This window comes from Eschrichtius robustus, chromosome 1 (genome assembly GCF_028021215.1).
Source record: "Eschrichtius robustus isolate mEscRob2 chromosome 1, mEscRob2.pri, whole genome shotgun sequence".
Classification (NCBI taxonomy): domain Eukaryota; kingdom Metazoa; phylum Chordata; class Mammalia; order Artiodactyla; family Eschrichtiidae; genus Eschrichtius; species Eschrichtius robustus.
The window spans coordinates 187,785,824-187,807,661 of record NC_090824.1 but is presented as its reverse complement, the minus strand read 5'-3'; the positions used below and the strand labels follow the sequence as shown (position 1 = coordinate 187,807,661).

The window sequence follows — 21,838 nt, the reverse complement described above, 5'->3', positions numbered from 1 at the left end:
GACTGTTAAAAGAGACAAAGGACTCTACATAATGATCAAGGGATCAATCCAAGAAGATATAACAGTTGTAAATATATATACACCCAACATAGGAGCACCTCAATATAAAAGGCAAATGCTAACAGCCATAAAAGGAGAAACCAACAGTAACACAGTAATAGTGGGGGACACCCACTCTCATCAATGGACAGATCATCCAGACAGAAAATCAATAAGGAAACACAGGCCTTAAATGACACATTAGACCAGGTGCACTTAATTGATAGCTATAGAACATTCCATCTGAAAGAACAGAATACACTTTCTTCTCAAGTGCACATGGAACATTCTCCAGGATAGGTCACATCTTGGGCCACAAATCAAGCCTTGTAAAACTTAAGAAAACTGAAATCATATCAGGCATCTTTTCCAACCACAACTCTATGAGTTTAGAAATCAGTTACAGGAAAATAACTGTAAAAAATACAGACACGTGGAGGCTGAACAATATGTTACTAAACAACCAATGGATCACTGAAGAAACCAAAGAGGAAATCAGAAAATACCCAGAGACAAATGACAACAAAAACACAACAATCTAAAACCTATGGGATGCAGCAAAAGCAGTTTCTAAGAGGGAAGTTTATACCAATACAATCTTAACCTCAGGAAACAAGAAAAATCTCAAATGAACAACCTAACCTTATACCTAAAGCAACTAGAGAAAGAAGAACAAACAAAACCCAAAGTTAGCAGAAGGAAAGAAATCTTAAAGATCAGAGTAGAAATAAATGAAAGAAACAAGAAAACAATAGAAAAGATCAATGAAACTAAAAGCTGCTTCTTTGAAAAGATAAAATTGATAAACCTTTAGAAGAAAAGGGAAAGGACTCAAATCAATAAAATTAGAAATGAAAAAAAGTTACAAGTGACACCACAGAAATACAAAGGATCATAAGAAATTACTACAAACAACTATATGCCAATAAAAAGAACAACCTAGAAGAAACAGACAAATTCTTGGAAAGGTACAACCTCCAAGACTGAAGGAAGGAGAAATACAAAATAGGAACAGACCAATCACAAGTACTGAAATTGAAACAGTGATTTTAAAACTTCCAACAAAGAGAAGTCCAGGGCCAGATGGCTTGACAGGCGAATTCTATCAAACATTTAGAGAAGAGTTAACACCTACCCTTCTGAAACTCTTCCAAAAAATTGCAGAGGAAGGAACACTCAGCTCATTCTATGAGACCACCATCACCCTGATACCAAAACCAGAAAAAAGATGCCACAAGAAAAAGAAAATTACAGGCCAATATCATTGATGAACATAGATGCAAAAATACTCAACAAAATACTAGCAAACCAAATCCAGCAATACATTAAAAGGATCATACATCATGATCAAGTGGGATTTACCCTAGGGATACAAGGATTCTTCAGTATCCACAAATCAATCAGTGTGGTATACCACATTAACAAACTGAAGAATAAAAACCATATGATCATCTCAATAGATGCAGAAAAAGCTTTTGACAAAATTCAACAGCGGTTTATAATAAAAACTCTCCAGAAAGTGGGCATAGAAGGAACTTACCTCAACAGAATAAAGGCCATATATGACAAACCCACAGCTAACATCATTCTCAATGGTGAAAAGCTGAAAGCATTCCCTCTAAGATCAGGAACAAGACAAGGATGTCCACTCTCACCACTATTATTCAACATAGTTTTGGAAGTCCTAGCCACAGCAATCAGAGAAGAAAAAGAAATAAAAGGAATCCAAACTAGAAAAGAAGAAGTAAATCTGTCACTGTTTGCAGATGACATGAAACTATATATAGAAAATCCTAAAGATGCTACCAGAAGACTACTAGAGCTAATCAATGAATTCGGTAAAGTTGCAGGATACAAAAGTAATACATAAATCTCTTGCATTCCTATACACTAACAACAAAAGATCAGAAAGAGAAATTAAGGAAACAATCCCATTTACCGTCACATCAAAAAGAATAAAATCCCTAGGAATAAACCTACCTAAGGAGGCAAAAGACCTGTGCTCTGAAAAGTATAAGACACTGATGAAAGAAGCCGAAGATGACACAGATGGAAAGATATACCACGTTCTTGGATTGGAAGAATCAGTATTGTCAAAATGACTATACTACCCAAGGCAATCGACAGATTCAATGCAACCCCTATCAAATTACCAGTGGCGTTTTTCACAGAATTGGAACAAAAAATTTTTTAATTTGTATGGAAACACAGAAGACCCCAAACAGCCAAAGCAATCTTGAAAGAACGGAGCTGGAGGAATTGGGCTCCTTGACTTCAGACTATACCACAAAGCTACAGTAATCAAAACAGTATGGTGCTGGCACAAACACAGAAATGTAGATCAATGGAACAGGATAGAAAGCCCAGAAATAAACACACACACCTATGGCCAATTAATCTATGACAAAGGAGGCAAGAATATACAATGGAGAAAAGACAGTCTTTTGAATAAGTGGTGCTGGGAAAACTGGACAGCTACATGTAAAAGAATGAAATTAGAACATTCTCTAACACCATACACAAAAATAAACTCAAAATGGATCAAAGACCTAAATGTAAGGCCGGACACTATAAAACTCTTAGAGGAAAACATAGGCAAAACACTCTGACATAAATTGCAGCAAGATCTTTTTTGATCCACCTCCTAGAATAATGGAAATAAAATAAAAAATAAACAAATGGGACCTAATGAAACTTAAAAGCTTTTGCACAGCAAAGGAAACCATAAAACAAAAAGACAACCCCCAGAATGGGAAAAAATATTTGCAAACAAAGCAGCCGACAAGGGACTAATCTCCAAAATATACAAACAGCTCATGCAGCATTATGTCAAAAAAACAAACAACCCAATAAAAAAATGGGCAGAAGATCTAAATAGACATTTTTCCAATGAAGATATACAGATGGCCAAAAAGCACATGAAAAGATGCTCAACATCACTAATTATCAGAGAAATGCAAATCAAAACTACAATGAGGTATCACTTCACACTGGTCAGAATGGCCATCATCAAAAAGTCTACAAACAATAAATGCTGGAGAGGGTGTGGAGAAAAGGTAACCCTCCTACACTGTTGGTGGGAATGTAAATTGATACAACCACTATGGAGAACAGTATGCACGTTCCTTTAAAAACTAAAAATAGAACTACCATGTGATCCAGCAATCCCACTCCTGGGCATATATTCAGAGAAAACCATAATTTGAAAAGATACATGCACCCCAATGTTCACTGTCGCACTGGTTACAATAGCCAAGACATGGAAGCAACCTAAATGTCCATCAACAGATGAATGGATAAAGATGTGGTACATATATACAATGGAATATTACTCAGCCATGAAAAAGAATGAAACAATGCCATTTGCAGCAACATGGATGGGCCTAGAGGTTATCATACTAAGTGAAGTAAGTCAGAAAGAGAAAAACAAATACCATATGATATCACTCATGTGGAATCTAATTTTTTTAAATGATATAAATGAACTTATTTACAAAACAGAAACAGACTCACAGATTTCGAAAACAAACTTATGGTTACCCAAGGGGAAAGGTGAGGGGTGGGGGGATAAATTAGGAGCTTGGGATTAGCATACATACACACTACTATATGTAAAATAGATAACTAACAAGGACCTACCGTATAGCAGAGGGAACTCAATATTCTATAATAACCTATATGGGAAAAGAATATGAAAAAGAATTAATATATCTATATGTATAACTGAATCGCTATGCTGTACACTTGAAACTAACATGATATTGTAAATCAACCATACTCCAATAAAATTTTTAAAAATAAATAAAAATTTTAAAAAAGAAGTGAGGCAGAGAAAAAGGAAACGGTGGCTCCTTTGACAGTTTATATTTTTACTGTGCACCAGAGACTCTATTTTCACACTTCCAACCTCTGTGTAAATCACCGTGAAGGCACCGGCTTTGGCCAAAAGCAGCAGAAACGACAGACTGTCAACTTCTGTTTACATGTTGCTATGTAAACATTTTTTCCAGGTGCCAAAGACTCAAGCGGGTGTTTGAGTTTTAGTCCATGAGAAACTCAGAGGCTTAGTATCATTGGGATTTTCTGCTAGGAGAAAATATCTGGGCTGTTTAAAGAACCACACGCTAGCATTGAAAGAAGGCTTTTTCAGCATCATCAAAAGAAGGCAGCCCCGGAGTAAGAGCTGTGGCCCTGATGCTGTGCGCTACTCCACAGGGGTTGCTCTGTTTTTATTTCGTTCCCAAGTCTCTTGAGACTACTGCTAGTGGCCTTTTTTTTCTGTTCATTTTGATTTCTTCAGGTTCTATCCCCAGGGGCTTGGTCTGCTATGACAATAGCAATGCCAAGAAAGACAGTTACAGCCAATGGGGTGATTGCTGCAGAATCCGAAGTCCTAAAACAAGGATACATAGGAAGGAAAGCCACAGTATTTGACGTGGTTCTGATGGCTCATCATCAGGAGCAGAACATTCAGTTACCCGTCTGTCCCTCCCCAGCTCTGCCTCTAGACACTTTCCAGGAACCCAGGGCATTTACCGCAGTTCCACTCCCTGCCTCACCAAAAATGTTTAGCCCTTCATTGGTGTAGGTTTCTGTGAAAAAGGCATGAAATTACAGAATGTGTTTAACAGAAACCCACTTTTCTGAGGATGCTGCTAGGATGCTTTTATCGTCTATTGAATGTGTACAAATTGTTCCTCAAAACATCACCCCTGGAAGTGGACTTAGAGACGTCAGAGACAGGAGGTACCTTAAGAGGTCAGAGTCCCGTTTCCCCACCTCACATGTGATCGATTTGAGACCCAGAAGCTTACTTTCCCACACTGCATCACACAGTCGGTGGCAGAGGCAAAACCTTACCTTAACTGCGGGTTATTTTTTTTATTGTTAATCTCGATGTACTGGGATTTAAAAGGTAAGTAATAGTAACCAACGTTTGTTGAACGGAATGTATACTATATGCCAAGCCTGTTGTAAATTTTACACAAATTTGCTCATGTCATCCTGACCACCACCTTTAAGGTGGAGGCTGTTATTACTTCCTTTGCGTAAATGAAGTTACTTGACAGACAGGCTGTAACTTGCACCACAGTTTTGACATGACCCAGCCGGGGTTCCAGCCCAGAGCGCACATTTCTAACCTTCTAAAATGTTTGAGAGACTTCTTTCTTTTTTTAAAAAAAGAGGATTTATTATCAAAAATTCATATTAACCCCATGAATCATGAAGATGAACAAGGAAACATTTAACTACAATGTTTCATTGACAAAAACATGTAACTCCAAAACAATATGGTACTAAGGCAGTTCATTGAGTCTTGATTTAAAAGTAAAAAAAAAAAAAAAAGTAATGAAATAAATCGTTTGGCCTCATACCATGTTGACAAAAACCACCAATTCATATTTCCTCCATTTGAGAAGTGCAGGTATTTCTGTAAATACAGTCTGTGTCACTGTATCTTACACTATGTAAACATTAGGATTGTCTATGCAGTAGCCCCTAAGAAGAATTCAATGCTTTCTACTTCTTTCTGGGCTTGGGGTTCCTGATAGCTCTTCTTCCAGGAGGAGCAGCTCCAAAGCACCATCCACCTGCCCTTTTAGCTTACTGGCACTCACTGGGCACAGGCAAGAGGAAGTAGCTTGAAGACATGGGATGTGAAAGTAATCAAAACTGGTAATTTTTGGAGACTGTGCCTGCCTTGACAACAGGACATGATGTCTCTCTGATATGGCAGTTTGTTTATAATTTGGCGACAACCAAGGTAACATTTACTAAACTGTAACACATAACAGTAAATGAAATGTATTAATGAAGCTGAACTCTTAAAACCCTTGGGTTTTTAAGTTCAAAAAATTTTCTTTGCTTTCCTTTTTCTGTCAGTTTTCAGGCTTTCTTTCCATGATCAGTTAATATTTTTGACTCTTCCAAAAAGCATGCTGTTCTTTGTCTTCACGAATAAAACCATAAATTATCAAAGCAATCACTGTTATCTCTAGTTAGAAATAATTGGAGAAGGCTGAAAATATTTATTTTCTACATTTTAGCCTTTTATAAATGAAACCAAGTGGTCTGCAAGAATATTTTCATTGCAATCATTGTATAATCATTTTCTACGAAATTGCAAAGAACAATTTTCACAGAGACTCTCCATTGATGTGGCTTAATTAGTAATCTGAATTCTTAGTTTTTCTTTCATTTGCATCATTGTAGCTGTTTTAATTTCACATACTTTTCACTTGTTGATGGTAAGTTTTAAAACTGTCATTCCAGATATTTCATGATATAGGTGCAGAAAGGTCCCCCCCCCTACGATTTGAGCTTGACACGTAATTAGTGTGATTTGCATTAGCATAATAATGAAGATGGAACTGAAGGAAATAAAGAAGTTATATTCCAACAATAATGGAATCGCTTTCATGGCAACAAGTATCAGAACATGCATGTACAGATGTCTTGAATTTTTTTTTAAAAAGAGCAGAACGGTGTGTGTGTTTTTTTTTTTTTAAACCGTTGTCAGATTCTGACAGCTGCTATGACTTGTTTTATTCTTTAATTCTTTCCTTTATTAATGGAAGGGCATCTTACATTCATGGCTCCAGCAGTATCGCCCCCTCTAAATGAGACAGAAATGCGAATCTCCCTGGTGGTCCATCTTTTCACAGCTGCACTGCAATTCCAGTGTGACATCAAATTAGTAATTATAGCTAAGCGGACCGCTTTTTACAAATGACAGTCTTAGCATGCTGCCAGCAAGCAAGCTACCCAGCAGGGAATCCGGGCAGGTAAAAGAAAACATAACTGGACTCACTTGATTTCTGGGGGATTTGACCTGACTCTTTAAAGAGTCCATGTTCTTGAGAGGGAGAGAGAGCGAGTCCTGGGGATTTACACAGATATGCATTTTGTTCATCATTCTATGCAGTTCTTCTCAAAACTCATGTCTGGTTTTATTAAGTAAAGTAAAGCCTGTATAATGGAGTCATTGGGTCACAATAAGAAGATTCCTTTTACCATCTAACCTTCTCCCTGGAACCCGTTTGAAAGAAAACAGCTGCCCTGCAGTTGGCATTTGTATAACTATATTGGCAATAATCACTGTTGACACTTTGATAATGGGCTACAAAAAGCTGCCTGGTCGATTCTTAGGAATTGTGAATTGCACTGGCAATTAAGTGACTGTCACCATCTCTGACATTTTACCTATTACTGACTGAAGGTTCAGGAAAATTCATCATTAATACCCTCACATCAAAAAAAAAAAAACAAAACAATGCTTTCCTAAACCAGTTTTCAGCATTTCTTTTGTGATCTTTAAATTGTAACGAATTATAATTAATTACCACCTCCATCTGGTTCTTTAGGATGAGTTAAAGGCAAGGTAACAAAAGATGGTAAGCTTGGAGCATAAGGTACAAAAACAGCAGTGTGTCCTTCTGGGAATCTTCCTTTGCTCAGTTAAAAAGCGCTTCCTTTTCCGTTGTCAGTGGATGATCAGTTAATGGGAGATTGTCAAGGTTTTTAGGCCCTCAACTCAGCTAATGCTTTAACCTCCTGTAAAATTCATTTCTTCTGTGAATGAAGAAAGATTCATTTCATTTCTTCTGTGAATCATTTCCCTTTGCCAGCCAGTGTTAGACACACCTATCCCGGCGCCCAGAGTGCAGGGGGAAATAGGCCATCCGGGCAGAAGCAGGGCCATCTGCCTCCTGGCCCGGACATGTTTTATAAAAGGGGGTTTGGAGGGGAAAAGCACCAACCAGAGCCCTAGCAAATCTGAGTCCCAGCCCCTGCTCTGGCACTAATGGAAGTTTGGGGTTTGGGGATAAATCATCTGACTTAGTCTTCATTTATTAAAGGATTTCATTGGTCCTCATGCTTTAGTGTTTGCAAGAATCCCTTGTTTCAAATGAGGCTTTCCCTCCCACAGAGGTGCACTTCAGCAGACGTGACAATCACTTAAATCCTGTCTGCTCGAGGCATGGGTTAAGGTGATTGCTATTACTAATGGAAAAAATGGTCTGAACTGTTACGTAAGTTTGCAGATGTCTGAGCAAAGCCTTAAGAACCCTATAATGTAAACCATGGGGGTTATTTTGGGAAGTGGAGTTTTAAAGTTTGATTCCTTTGGACTTTGGTAAGAGTGGCATGTGAAGAAGAAAGATAACATGAAGTAATTCCTGTGAGCATCTCCCAGATGACAGCATTAGTCCTCAGGCCAGACTGGTTTATGGCGGTGTATAAACTCAGTTTCACTGGAATGAACTGAACTCAAACTATCCCAAGCACACAGAAGCAGTGTTGTTAGATGTGGGAATTTTTTTTTTTAAGCTGACAACTTATGCAGTTGGTTTCAAAAAGAGTTGGGGCGGAGACACAACTTCCAAAATATAGTATGTGGCTTGAGTTTAAGCCAACCTGCTGCAGATGTATAATAAAACAATAAAATTATGATGTTCACTAGATTAGTATTAAACCAGAAACTATACGATTTAGCAAACTTCTTGCATTTTCAGATTTTGACATTTCTGAGATTATCACCATCAACATCCGTGCAACAGAATCTTCCAATCAGATGGAAACAAATCTATTTTGTAGGGTTTGCACATGGTTTAACTGTCACATCACAGCTCATGGAGGAAAACCAAACTGTCACCATGTCACTTAGAGTTAAAGGGCCATTCTGAAAAGTCTGACAGTATTAAAAAAGGAGTAAGTTTCACTTTCTAAATATCAGCTTTTAGGGAAAATAGATAACCAACAGCTGGGTTCCACCAGGCATAACCGTTCTAAATTGTAGAATTATGATAGGGCTTTTCCGGTTTTGTGCTTCTTAGTTGCAGCGCTATTTCTACACGTATGTTGAGGTATATTCTCCTTCTACATTTACACAGAGAGATTCAGAATAAAAATTATGAGACTTTTGTATCCAGATGCTGGTCACAAATGTGTACATTCTCATTGTGGAACTAACTAGTTATTAATGACATGTTGGATCATTTCCCAAGCTGTGAACTTGTGTAGACACTCTGCTTACGTTGCTAAAGGTTATATGTACCTTTTGTGAGAAAGCACCTGCTATCTTTGCTACTTCTGTCTGAACTTTACCCATATTCACTAATTTGCCTTTTCATGTAACAAATTTGTGGCTTGGATGTTTTGAGAAGCAGAACTGATTTTATTATAAAATCTTTAACATCTCTTATTACCCCAAAATTGATACCACATATGTGATGTTATTCAAGCAAATTATCTTTAACCTAGCTCCAATGTAAGGATTACCTAAAAAGTCTCCCGCTTACAGAAATATTTCTGGAGTATATCTTCAGCCCCACAGACTCTGATTTTTTTTTTGAATTTTATTTATTGTTTTATACAACAGGTTCTTCTTAGTTATCCATTTTATACATATTAGTGTATACATGTCAATCCCAATCTCCCAATTCATCCCACCACCACCACCACCCCCCTGCCACCTTCCCCCCTTGGTGTCCATACGTTTGTTCTCTACATCTGTATCCCTATTTCTGCCCTGCATACCGGTTCATTTGTACCATTTTTCTAGGTTCCACATATATGTGTTCATATACGATATTTGTTTTTCTCTTTCCCACTTACTTCACTCTGTATTGACAGTCTCTAGATCCACCCACATCTCTATAATGACCCAATTTCATTCCTTTTTATGGCTGAGTAATATTCCATTGTATATATGTATGACATCTTCTTTATCCATTCGTCTGTCAATGGGCATTTAGGTTGCTTCCATGACCTGCCTATTGTAAATAGTGCTGCAGTGAACATTGGGGTGCATGTGTCTTTTTGAATTATGGTTTTCTCTGGGTATATGCTCAGTAGTGGGATTGCTGGGTCATATGGTAATTCTATTTTTCGTTTTTTAAGGAAACTCCATACTGTTCTCCATAGTGGCTGTATCAATTTACATTCCCACCAATAGTGCAAGAGGGTTCCCTTTTCTCCACACCCTCTCCAGCATTTGTTGTTTGTCGATTTTCTGATGATGCCCAGTCTAACTGGTGTGAGGTGATACCTCATTGTAGTTTTGATTTGCATTTCTCTAATGATTAGTGATGTTGAGCAGCTTTTCATGTGCTTCTTGGCCATCTGTGTGTCTTCTTTGGAGAAATGTCTATTTAGGTCTTCTGCCTTTTTTTTTTTTAATTTTTATTTACTTATTTATTTATTTATGGGTGTGTTGGGTCTTCGTTTCTGTGCGAGGGCTTTCTCTAGTTGCGGCAAGTGGGGGCCACTCTTCATCGCTGTGCGCGGGCCTCTCATTATCACGGCCTCTCTTGTTGCAGAGCACAGGCTCCAGACGCGCAGGCTCAGTAATTGTGGCTCACGGGCCTAGTTGCTCCACGGCATGTGGGATCTTCCCAGACCAGGGCTCGAACCCGTGTCCCCTGCATTGGCAAGCAGATTCTCAACCACTGCACCACCAGGGAAGCCCCTGCCCATTTTTTGATTGGGTTGTTTGTTTTTTTAATATTGAGCTGCGTGAGCTGTTTATATATTTTGGAGATTAATCCTTTGTCCGTTGATTCACTTGCAAATATTTTCTCCCATTCTGAGGGTTGTCTTTTTGTCTTGTTTGTAGTTTCCTTTGCTATACAAAATCTTTTAAGTTTCATTAGGTCCCATTTGTTTATTTTTGTTTTTATTTCCATGACTCTAGGAGGTGGATCAAAAAAGATCTTGCTGTGATTTATGTCAAAGAGTGTTCTTCCTATGTTTTCCTCTAAGAGTTTTATAGTGTCTGGTCTTACATTTAGTTCTCGAATCCATTTTAACTTTATTTTTGTGTATGGTGTTAGGGAGTGTTCTAATTTCATTCTTTTACATGTAGCTGTCCAGTTTTCCCAGCACCACTTATTGAAGAGACTGTCTTTTCTCCAGTGTATATCCTTGCCTCCTTTGTCATAGATTAGTTGACCATAGGTGTGTGGGTTTATCTCTGGGCTTTCTATCCGGTTCCATTGATCTATGTTTCTGTTTTTGTGCCAGTACCATATTGTCTTGATTACTGTAGCTTTGTAGTATAGTCTGAAGTCAGGGAGTCTGATTTCTCCAGCTCCATTTTCTTCCCTCAAAACTGCTTTGGCTATTCGGGGTCTTTTGTGTCTCCATACAAATTTTAAGATTTTTTGTTCTAGTTCTGTAAAAAATGCCACTGGTAATTTGATAGGGGTTGCATTGAATCTGTAGATTGCTTTAAGTAGTATAGTCATTTTCATAATACTGGTTCTTCCAATCCAAGAACATGGTATATCTCGCCATCTGTTGGTATCATCTTTAATTTCTTTCATCAGTGTCTTATAGTTTTCTGCATACAGGTCTTTTGTCTCCCTAGGTAGGTTTATTCCTAGGTATTTTCTTTTTGTTGCAATGGTAAATGGGAGTGTTTCCTTAATTTCTCTTTCAGATTTTTTGTCATTAGCGTATAGGAATGCAAGAGATTTCTGTGCATTAATTTTGTATCCTGCAACTTCACCAAATTCATTGATTAGCTCTAGTAGTTTTCTGGTGGCATCTTTAGGATTTTCTATGTATAGTATCGTATCATCTGCAAACAGTGACAGTTTTACTTCTTCTTTTCCAATTTGTATTCCTTTTATTTCCTTTTCTTCCTGATTGCCATGGCTAGGACTTCCAAAACTATGTTGAATAATAGTGGTGAGAGTGGACATCCTTGTCTTGTTCCTGATCTTAGAGGAAATGCTTTCAGTTTTTTACCATTGAGAATGATGTTTGCTGTGGGTTTGTCATATATGGCCTTTATTATGTTGAAGTAGGTTCCCTCTATGCCCACTTTCTGGAGACTTTTTATCATAAATGGGTGTTGAATTTTGTCAAAAGCTTTTTCTGCATTTATTGAGATGATCATATGGTTTTTATTCTTCAATTTGTCAATATGGTGTATCACATTGATTGATTTGCATATATTGAAGAATCCTTGCATCCCTGGGATAAATCCTACTTGATCATGGTGTATGATCCTTTTAATGTGTTGTGGGATTCTGTTTGCTAGTATTTTGTTGAGGATTTTTGCATCTATATTCATCAGTGATATTGGTCTGTAATTTTCTTTTTTTTGTAGTATCTCTGCCTGGTTTTGGTATCAGGGTGATGGTGGCCTCGTAGAATTAGTTTGGGAGTGTTCCTTCCTCTGCAATTTTTGGGAGAGTTTGAGAAGGATGGATGTTAGCTCTTCCTAAATGTTTGATAGAATTCACCTGTAAAGCCATCTGGTCCTGGACTTTTGTTTGTTGGAAGATTTTTAATCACAGTTTCAATTTCATTACTTGTGATTGGTCTGTTCATATTTTCTATTTCTTCCTAGGTCAGTCTTGGAAGGTTATACGTTTCTAAGAATTTGTCCATTTCTTCCAGGTTGTCCATTTTATTGGCATAGAGTTGCTTGTAGTAGTCTCTTAGGATGCTTTGTATTTCTGCAGTGTCTGTTGTAACTTCTCCTTTTTCACTACTAATTTTATTGATTTGAGTCCTCTCCCTCTTTTTCTTGATGAGTCTGGCTAAAGGTTTATCAATTTTGTTTATCTTCTCAAAAAACCAGCTTTTAGTTTTATTGATCTTTGCTGTCATTTTCTCTGTTGCTATTTCATTTATTTCTGCTCTGATCTTGATGATTTCTTTCCTTCTGCTAACTTTGGGTTTTGTTTGTTCATCTTAGTTCCTTTAGGGGTAAGGTTAGATTGTTTATTTGAGATTTTTCTTGTTTCTTGAGGTAGGCTTGTATTGCTATAAACTTCCCTCTTAGAACTGCTTTTGCTGCACCCGTAGGTTTTGGATTGTCGTGTTTTCGTTGTCATTTGTCTCTAGGTATTTTTCTATTTCCTCTTTGATTTCTTCAGTGATCTCTTGGTTATTTAGTAACGTATTGTTTAGCCTCCATGTGTTTGTGTTTTTTACGTTTTTTCCTGTGTAATTGATTTCTAATCTCATAGAGTTGCGGTCAGAAAAGATGCTTGATATGATTTCAGTTTTCTTAAGTTTACCAAGGCTTGATTTGTGACCCAAGATGTGATCAATCCTGGAGAATGTTCCCTGTGCACTTGAGAAGAAAGTGTAATCTGCTGTTTTTGGATGGAATGCCCTATAAATATCAATTAAATCTATCTGGTCTATTGTGTCATTTAAAGCTTCTCTTTCCTTATTAATTTTCTGTCTGGATGATCTGTCCATTGGTGTAAATGAGGTGTTAAAGTCCCCCACTATTATTGTGTTACTGTCAATTTCCTCTTTTATAGCTGTTAGCAGTTGCCTTATATATTGAGGTGCTCCTATGTTGGGTGCATGTATAATTGTTATATCTTCTTGGATTGATCCCTTGATCATTATGTAGTGTCCTTCCTTGTCTCTTGTAACATTATTTTAAAGTCTATTTTATCTGATATGAGTATTGCTACTCCAGCTTTCTTTTGATTTCCATTTGCATAGAATATCTTTTTCCATCCCCTCACTTTCAGTCTGTATGTGTCGCTAGGTCTTAAGTGGGTCTCTTGTAGACAGCATATATATGGGTCTTGTATTTGTATCCATTCAGCGAGCCTGTGTCTTTTGGTTGGAGCATTTAATCCATTCACGTTTAAGGTAATTATCGATATGTATGTTCCTATGACCATTTTCTTAATTGTTTTGGGTTTGTTTTTGTAGGTCCTTTTCTTCTCTTGTGTTTCCCACTTAGAGAAGTTCCTTTAGCGTTTGTTGCAGAGCTGGTTTGGTGGTGCTGAATTCTCTTAGCTTTTGCTTCTCTGTAAAGCTTTTGATTTCTCCATCGAATCTGAATGAGATCCTTGCCAGGTAGAGTAATCTTGGTTGTAGGTTCTTCCCATTCATCACTTTAAACATATCATGCCACTCCCTTCTGGCTTGTAGAGTTTCTGCTAGAAATCAGCTGTTAACCTTATGGGAGTTCCCTTGTATGTTATTTGCCATTTTTCCCTTGCTGCTTTCAATAATTGTCTTTGTCTTTAGTTTTTGTCAATTTGATTACTATGTGTCTTGGTGTGTTTCTCCTTGGGTTTATCCTGCCTGGAACTCTCTGTGCTTCCTGGACTTTGGTGGCTATTTTCTTTCCCATGTTAGGGAAGTTTTCGACTGTAATCTCTTCAAATATTTTCTTGGGTCCTTTCTCTCTCTCTTCTCCATCTGGGACCCCTATAATTTGAATGTTTGTGCATTTAATATTGTCCCAGAGGTCTCTTAGGCTGTCTTCATTTCTTTTCATTCTTTTTTCTTTATTCTGTGGAACAAACAGCAGTGAATTCCACCATTCTGTCTTCCAGGTCACTTATCCGTTCTTCTGCCTCAGTTATTCTGCTATTGATTCCTTCTAGTGTATTTTTCATTTCAGTTATTGTATTGTTCATCTCTGTTTGTTTGTTCTTTAATTCTTCTAGGTCTTTGTTAAACATTTCTTGCATCTTCTCGATCTTTGCCTCCATTCTTTTTCTGAGGTCCTGGATCATCTTCACTATCATTCTGAATTCTTTTTTGGAAGGTTGCCTGTCTCCACTTAATTTAGTTGTTTTTCTGGGGTTTTATCTTGTTCCTTCATTTGGTACAAAGTCCTCTGCCTTTTCATTTTGTCTTATCTTTCTGTGAATGTGGTTTTCCTTTCATAGCCTGCAAAACTGTAGTTCTTCTTGCTTCTGCTGTCTTCCCTCTGGTGGATGAGGCTATCTAAGAGGCTTGTGCAAGCTTCCTGTTGGGAGGGACTGGTGGTGGGTAGAGCTGGATGTTGCTCTGGTGGGCAGAGCTCAGTAAAACTTTAATCTACTTGTCTGCTGATGGGTGGGGCTGGTTTCCCTCCCTGCTGGTTGTTTGGCCTGAGGCCACCCAGCACTGTAGCCTACCCGTCTCTTTGGTGGGGCTAATGGTGGATTCTGGGAAGGCTCACAGCAAGGAGTACTTCCCAGAACTTCTGCTGCCAGTGTCCTTGTCCCCATGGTGAGACACAGCCACCCCCCGCCTCTGCAGGAGACCCTCCAACACTAGCAGGTAGGTCTGGTTCAGTCTCCTATGGGGTCACTGCTCCTTCCCCTGCGTCCCAGTGCGCACACTACTTTGTGTGTGCCCTCCAAGAGTGGAGTATCTGTTTCCCCCAGTCCTTTTAAAGTCCTGCAATCAAATCCCACTAGCCTTCAAAGTCTGATTCTTTAGCAATTCCTCCTCCCATTGCCGGACCCCCAGGTTGGGAAGCCTGACGTGGGGCTCAGAACCTTCACTCCAGTGGGTGGACTTCTGTGGTATAAGCGTTCTCCAGTTTGTGAGTCACCCACCCAGCAGTTATGGGATTTGATTTTATTGTGTTTGTGCCCCTCCTACTGTCTCATTGTGGCTTCTCCTTTGTCTTTGGATGTGGGGTATCTTTTTTGGTGAGTTCCAGTGTCTTCCTGTCGATGATTGTTCAGCAGTTCCAGACTCTGATTTTTACGAAGTTACTTTGGCAAGCCTGATGAAAAGGGGCTTATTCTTTCTTTGCAAGTTTATTTTTATTTAGGTGAGCTTGGACTAAGAAGTAAATCAGGAACATAATAAGCAGTCCCTAACTTGAGACAATAATTAGTACATGTTTTTTATGTTGTGCATTCAGCTCTGAGTGTCATAATATGGCCCATCAAAGGGACACCAGGCAGCAATCTTAGACGTCGAAGCTTACAGTTAGACTTTTTAAAAACAGGTTGTCAAATGAGCACATTGAGGAAAAATTCATTTCTTTCTGAAATACAAGTCCTTTAATCACGGAGTGCTATGCTATGCATTATCCTTTGCATTGAAACCTTCTGGTGCCAGAATCCTGTTTGCATTAAACACTCGAGTGTGACAGAAGTACATTCCATCTTTCTGTTAAGGTTTCCATGCTTAAACGTGACTCTGTATTATGTAAATTTTGGCTCTGTGCATTTTAAGTACATGTATTTTTTTCTTTTTCCTGTTAGTGGCAATTTAATAGACTCTTTGTAAAAGTTAATTGTATAATGATGTTAAATCCAGTACATTGTAGTTTGAATTCTGTATTTGAAGTTTTTGGCTGTAAATATAGATTTTAAATATTTGATTTAAAAATGTTTGAGTCATCCAAAAGATATTTTAGTGACATTAAAGATCTAATTAAGATTTCCATGTAATTTCTGGCTTTACTAACTCTTAACACATTCAATATTACTAAACTCCATGCAAATGACAGCAATCATGCACCAGGTCACAGAACCCAATGAAATAATTATATATTACAAACAAGTTAACTTCTATTTGAAACAGAAGATTTAAACCCTTTTGATAAGCATTATGTTTTGTTTTCAGAGAATGTGCAAAATTTAGTAATTTAAAATTTTAAAGTTTATAAAAAGTGCTAAATATTTTTGTATTAGAAGGGAAGTTCTAATGCCTTGTCTTTTTTAAAAATCTCCTGTCTACCATTCTAACGGGAGGAAGCAGAGCCCCGTGCTTCCTTTGCCCTCCCGGAATCTGTAATTTCTCTCTGGCCACTGCCTTTACGCCTCGGTCTTTGCTGAGCTGGCCACAGAGGCACAGTTCTAGAAACGAAAGCTCTGGACTTTGTAGCTCTTCATTCTGAATATTTTTCCTTTTTTAATCTCAAACCCCTAGCCAAATCTCTCCTTAGAGATCGTTTATATCTTTTATGAACCCTAGGGAATACTTATATTCAGAAGCATTCATACATTTAGAATACTATCCACACACTGGTTATCTTCAAGCCCTGATGCAGTTGTGTGTATACCTCAACTCTCATGTCCATTTGTGTTTTAGTTGCACGTAAAGCATCTTTGACCATGACTGACACTGTTAATAGTGTGTTTCTTACTATTGAAGAATGTGGACTTGCCGAGCGACAGCCTATATAATACTGTGCCTTAAAAGAAACTAAAAACTGGAAATTCCCTGGGGGTCCAGTGGTTAGAACTCAGCGCTTTCACTGCATGGGCCCAGGTTCGATTCCTGGTCAAGGAACTAAGATCCCACAAGCCACACGGCACAGCCAAGAAAACCCCAAAAAACAAAAGACTTTTCACCCAATAGTGTAGTTACAAAAAGCAGGGGAGGGAATGTTTATAATGAAACAATTTTCTTTTTACAGCTCATAGCAAGTGAAGTGTTCCCAAGGAGCTTGTTACTTTCTAGTTTTGGGGTTGTTTTCTGGCTACTGGGATTCCAACTAGTGAATTTTTGCTTTAGGTCAGCAAAACCACATTCACTAAATTACCCACTATTATCACCTACTCGCTGAGAAAAACTAAACACGTGAAAAATTAAGGTAAGACAAAAGTCAGCAAATTTCTGTCTTTGGTCATAGATATTGAAGTATTTTATTCCATAGTAATAAAATATACTTTATTACTCTAAAAATTTAACTTACCCAATTATTATAAAGCAACATTTTATTCTCACTTGGGTTTCAGTGAGGTTTTCTGGCTAGGGAGAGCTTTTGCGGTGACCAGAGGTCTTTCTGGCCAAGAGAATTCACAGTCAAGGTTTGGACAGCAGGCAAGGTAGGGACTTATGCCAATGTCGCCTCTAATGCACCTTGTCTGATACAGTGAAGTGAAATAACCTTGCACTTGTGTGTGCTAGGTGTGTGCGCAATAAGGAAAGTATCTTCAGAACTTAAAGGCCGTATGTAGAAAAGTCACGTGAGGTTTGTGCCTAATGATAAAACCTGAAAACACAGGCAATTTTAAACATGGCTTAGGTTACTGATATCCCAAATTTAAAGAGCCTATTTCTTTTAGAAAATCAGAAGAGGATGGGCAAGTCTGTATTCTTTAGTAGTTCGAAACACTATGTAACAGTATTGGTCATGGTCAAAGCTAATGTGTAACTAAGACACAAACTAATATCTAGTGAGTTCTCATTGCCAAGCACTGTGTGTTTCATGTCATTTCATTCACACGCTAACCCTACTGGATAGGTACTATTAATATTCCACTATATAGATGAGGAAACTGAGGTTTGGACAGATTGAACAGCTGGGTCTAAACCCCCCAACTATTATAAAAGTATTAAATATGCTTTAAAAATATGCAACTTTAAAAAAAAATCTTGCTCTGGATTTATCAGTGATGAACTTTTCTCTAGATACACACGCCATACTTGAGAATATGACCAGCAAATAACAAGAGTATTTATATATAACTCTCCACGTGGCAAGCAGGGCCCTAAGCTTTTTAGGTGTATAAATGGGTATAATCCTCACAACAGTGTGGTTTGCTAATCCCCATTTAAAGGTGAGGAAGCCAAGTCACAGAGAGGTTAAGTAACTTGCTCTAAGTCACACAGCTAATAACTGGAGCAGCTGAGGTACAACCCTGGCGGCCTGGGTCCAGTCTGTGCTCAGAAGCTCATGCTTCAGTGTCCCAAGGAGAAATCTGGGCCATACTGAATCTACCTGGGGTCTGGCGTCACCCAGCAGGAAAGTGCCAGGGATATTCACTCTGCCAATTTTATCCACACAACAAAATAAGGATAGCTCGGTTGCAGGGGGACTGGCATCACTCTGCTTATGCCTTTAGCTGTGTTTGTACGTTGACACGTCACATTAGTAGAGATGAATGCCATTATGAGTCCAACCCACCCTAGTACAATCACTTCCTGCAAAAGGGAACTAGCCTTAGGCTTGGGCTGTGCTGGCCTCGGTCCTGGGTTTGGTTGTACACAGCCTCACTCCCCTGGCCAGGCTGGACAGCCTGGGGAGGGCCGTGTAGGAAGAGCAGGCCCATCCCGTGGCGCATCCTCCTTGGTGCTGCCTCCCAGTAAGTACCACGTGAGGTACTGCAATTCCCCATCACATTTGGAGGCTCCCAGTCTACATGAAACTGGCCAGGAAAACTTAATTCAGAGCTAATAAGTGAAGACTTAACCTATGACCACTTCAGAAAGGCAGCTGACCGCTGGCTGGAAGCCAGCGTCCGAGTCCACAGTTCAGAAGTGTTTCTGAGCTGATGTCTTTAGCCCTGGTGTTTTCCTCTGCCCTCTGGCTGGTATCTGCATTGAGCTAGAAAGGGTATGAAAGATGCCCATTAAAGGAACCAGACCCAGTGACTCGGAGGCTTTCAAAATTCCCCTCTAAGTGCAAGTAATTCAGTGGCACAAAGCAAAGGGTGGGATCGGTTGCTGCCCACGATTATTTCTGTGCTGCTCTGCAGACTTCACCTTTGTGGGCAGTGTCACACTGAGAGTTTATGATATTCATTAATTCATAGTAAAATGGTTGCCCTCACTTAAAAAAAAAAAAGTGTGTCTTTAAATGCTGCTCATTATCAGAGGGATATATTGAAATTTTTAAGAAGCCAGGCAACAGGGTTTTCTTGAGGGTGCATTATTGTCAGGTGACTTCATCTTCGTCATTCAGTTTTTAGTAGAAAAAGTTCAGCTCTGTGTTTAAACATCTTCTATGCAGGCTCTCAACCTATTAAGTTTTAAATCCATACAAGTTACTGAATGCTCACAGCAATGACGACGACACTAAGTGCCACTTGCCTCACTATTTAAATGTCACAGGGGTTTTGGTCGAATCCTCAGTCATTCATTCAGCTAAAGGTCAAGTTGTACTAAGAGTCAGGCAGCCCGGGTCCGCATCTCAGCGCGGGAGCCGGCTTACCAGCTCCACTTACCAGGCTGTGAGACCTTAGCTGTGTTAATCTCACTTAACCCAGTTTCCCTGTTGGTAAAGTGTGGATAGTAAGACTTAAGGTTGTTTCAAGAGTAAATGAGATAATGCACTTAAATAAATGGATGCACATCAAGGGCTTAGCAGGGTCTCCCCCTTCTACACATATGCAAACAGCCTGGAGGGGGTCCAGGAACTGGCCCCTGGCAAGTCAGGGGTGGATGGAGGGTGGGAACCTCAGGATTCATGTCTCCAAAACCCTGTGCTCCTAAAGGCTCTGCCATCCTGCTGACACCGGGGGGTGGGCATTGGTGGACCAGCGCTGGGTTTCTCTAGCAGCTGCCCTAAGGACCGGCCTGCGCCTCTTTAGCCTTTAAATACGCCCTTAAGTCTTTTAACCAATCTGGTTGCCCTTTTTTGAATTTGATCCAATCTAAATTCATCCCTAGTGCCTGCGAAATTCACAAGTAAGCCTAGTAATAAAGTACAGGGTGTCCAGAGTTTTATGAGGTAGGATTATACTCTCCCTGTCACATGAGGTAATTCTGCTGGGGTGACCCTGAAATGGCATTCATCTGCATTAATGAGACAGGTATCCCCAGCACGGGTCGTTTACCGCTCTGTCTGTAGCCTGTCATCCCTGCCTTCAGGTTTCTCGCACGCACGCACGCACGCACAAAAATCCCTCTCCCCTTCTTTGCTTGCACATATAAAATGAGTTGCAGAGTTCAGGCAGCTCTCAATCCGCAATGCACCCAACCACACACCACCGTCCCCTAAACAGACAAATGCCCGAGCTGTCTGCTTGGAGGATCACGACCCTCTCCATCTCCTGTGTTTGCGCATACATCTGGCTTCAGCGCTTTCTAAAGCACCCCAGTTTTGTACCTTTGACAAAGCTTCTCACTGGCCTCTGAGTTTCTTAAACTTCAGATCCTTGCATTTCATTCACTGTGGAACTATGTTTCAGTTCTAAGAAAAGAACAACTTCGGGTCTGTGTGCTTGACTCAAACATTTAACATTAACACGCCATCTTCGCATTCAGGGTTTTCTTTCACATTTTACATTTTTTAATGATTAATGACAAACTTACGGAGTTAGTCTACCAGGCCCCTCCCTAGTTTTTGTGTAGAATGGCACTGCATTTCATTTCCTCAGACTCTGACTCGGCATAAAATATTTGAAAGTAGATCAGTCTCTCCCTAAGAACCGTATTATTTATCTATAGGCCTTACAAACTCATGCTGCCTTGTTTTCTTACCTACTTGCTTTGGTGTGTCTCATACAAGATTACAAACTCCTTTAGGATAGAAATGTTGACCTATTCATTTTTATATTCCTATACGTGACAGTCATTCAGTAACCGCTTATTGAATGGGATCTTTGGATTTCTGAGCTTTGCTATACCTGCTTTGTAAGGATAATTATTTTGGCAATAGTTATATCAAATTCAAAACTCACAAAACTGCACATTTTCTCAAAGTTAAAATGAGTAGCAAAGCTGCTAATTTAGAATTGCATAATATACATGCGTGTGTGTGTACAGATAGATGTGAGTAGTCTACATACATGTGTGTACCTTACAGAATAGCAAGGAAAAAGTGAGCAGTTTAGGAATTTGGAAGGTGGTTCAGTAGATAGATGTACCCAGTGAGCTTTTAATCACTCTGAATGAGGGGGAGGTAGTGTGGAGACCAGGAAGGACAGTATGTTCTTTCCTTTTTTTTCCCCTCCCCATTTAGTTCACACTTATGGAAAGGAGGCATTCATTAGTATACTAAGAAAGGCAATGTATTATGTTGGATTCCTTTCAACTGGAAGAAATAAGCAGGAGTGGTTATTTCTTATGAGGTCAGCCAAAAGGTGTGGGGAGGGGTTTTGAACTCTCCCAGAATGCAGGTTGCACGAAGTTGAATAATCCACACTATGTTAAAGCTATATGCCTCTATTATCTTACATGCTGCAGTACAAGCTAGTTTGTTTGTTTGTTTTGCTTGTGACCCATATTTTGATAATCACTCATTACTTTGTGTTGCTCAGCCTAAGCATAGTTTAGTTGCCAGCTCACTACCCTCTTGTTTATTTTTAAAGGGTAGAATTTCTCATCTTAATATGCTTTATGCTAG

General features: G+C 39.1%; 1 protein-coding gene across 1 annotated transcript in view; it reads left to right on the top strand.

The window, feature by feature from the left end:
- The window catches only part of PIP4K2A (phosphatidylinositol-5-phosphate 4-kinase type 2 alpha), a 181,876-nt gene that overhangs the window by 144,143 nt on the left and 15,895 nt on the right, over nt 1-21,838 (top strand). The window lies entirely within an intron of this gene.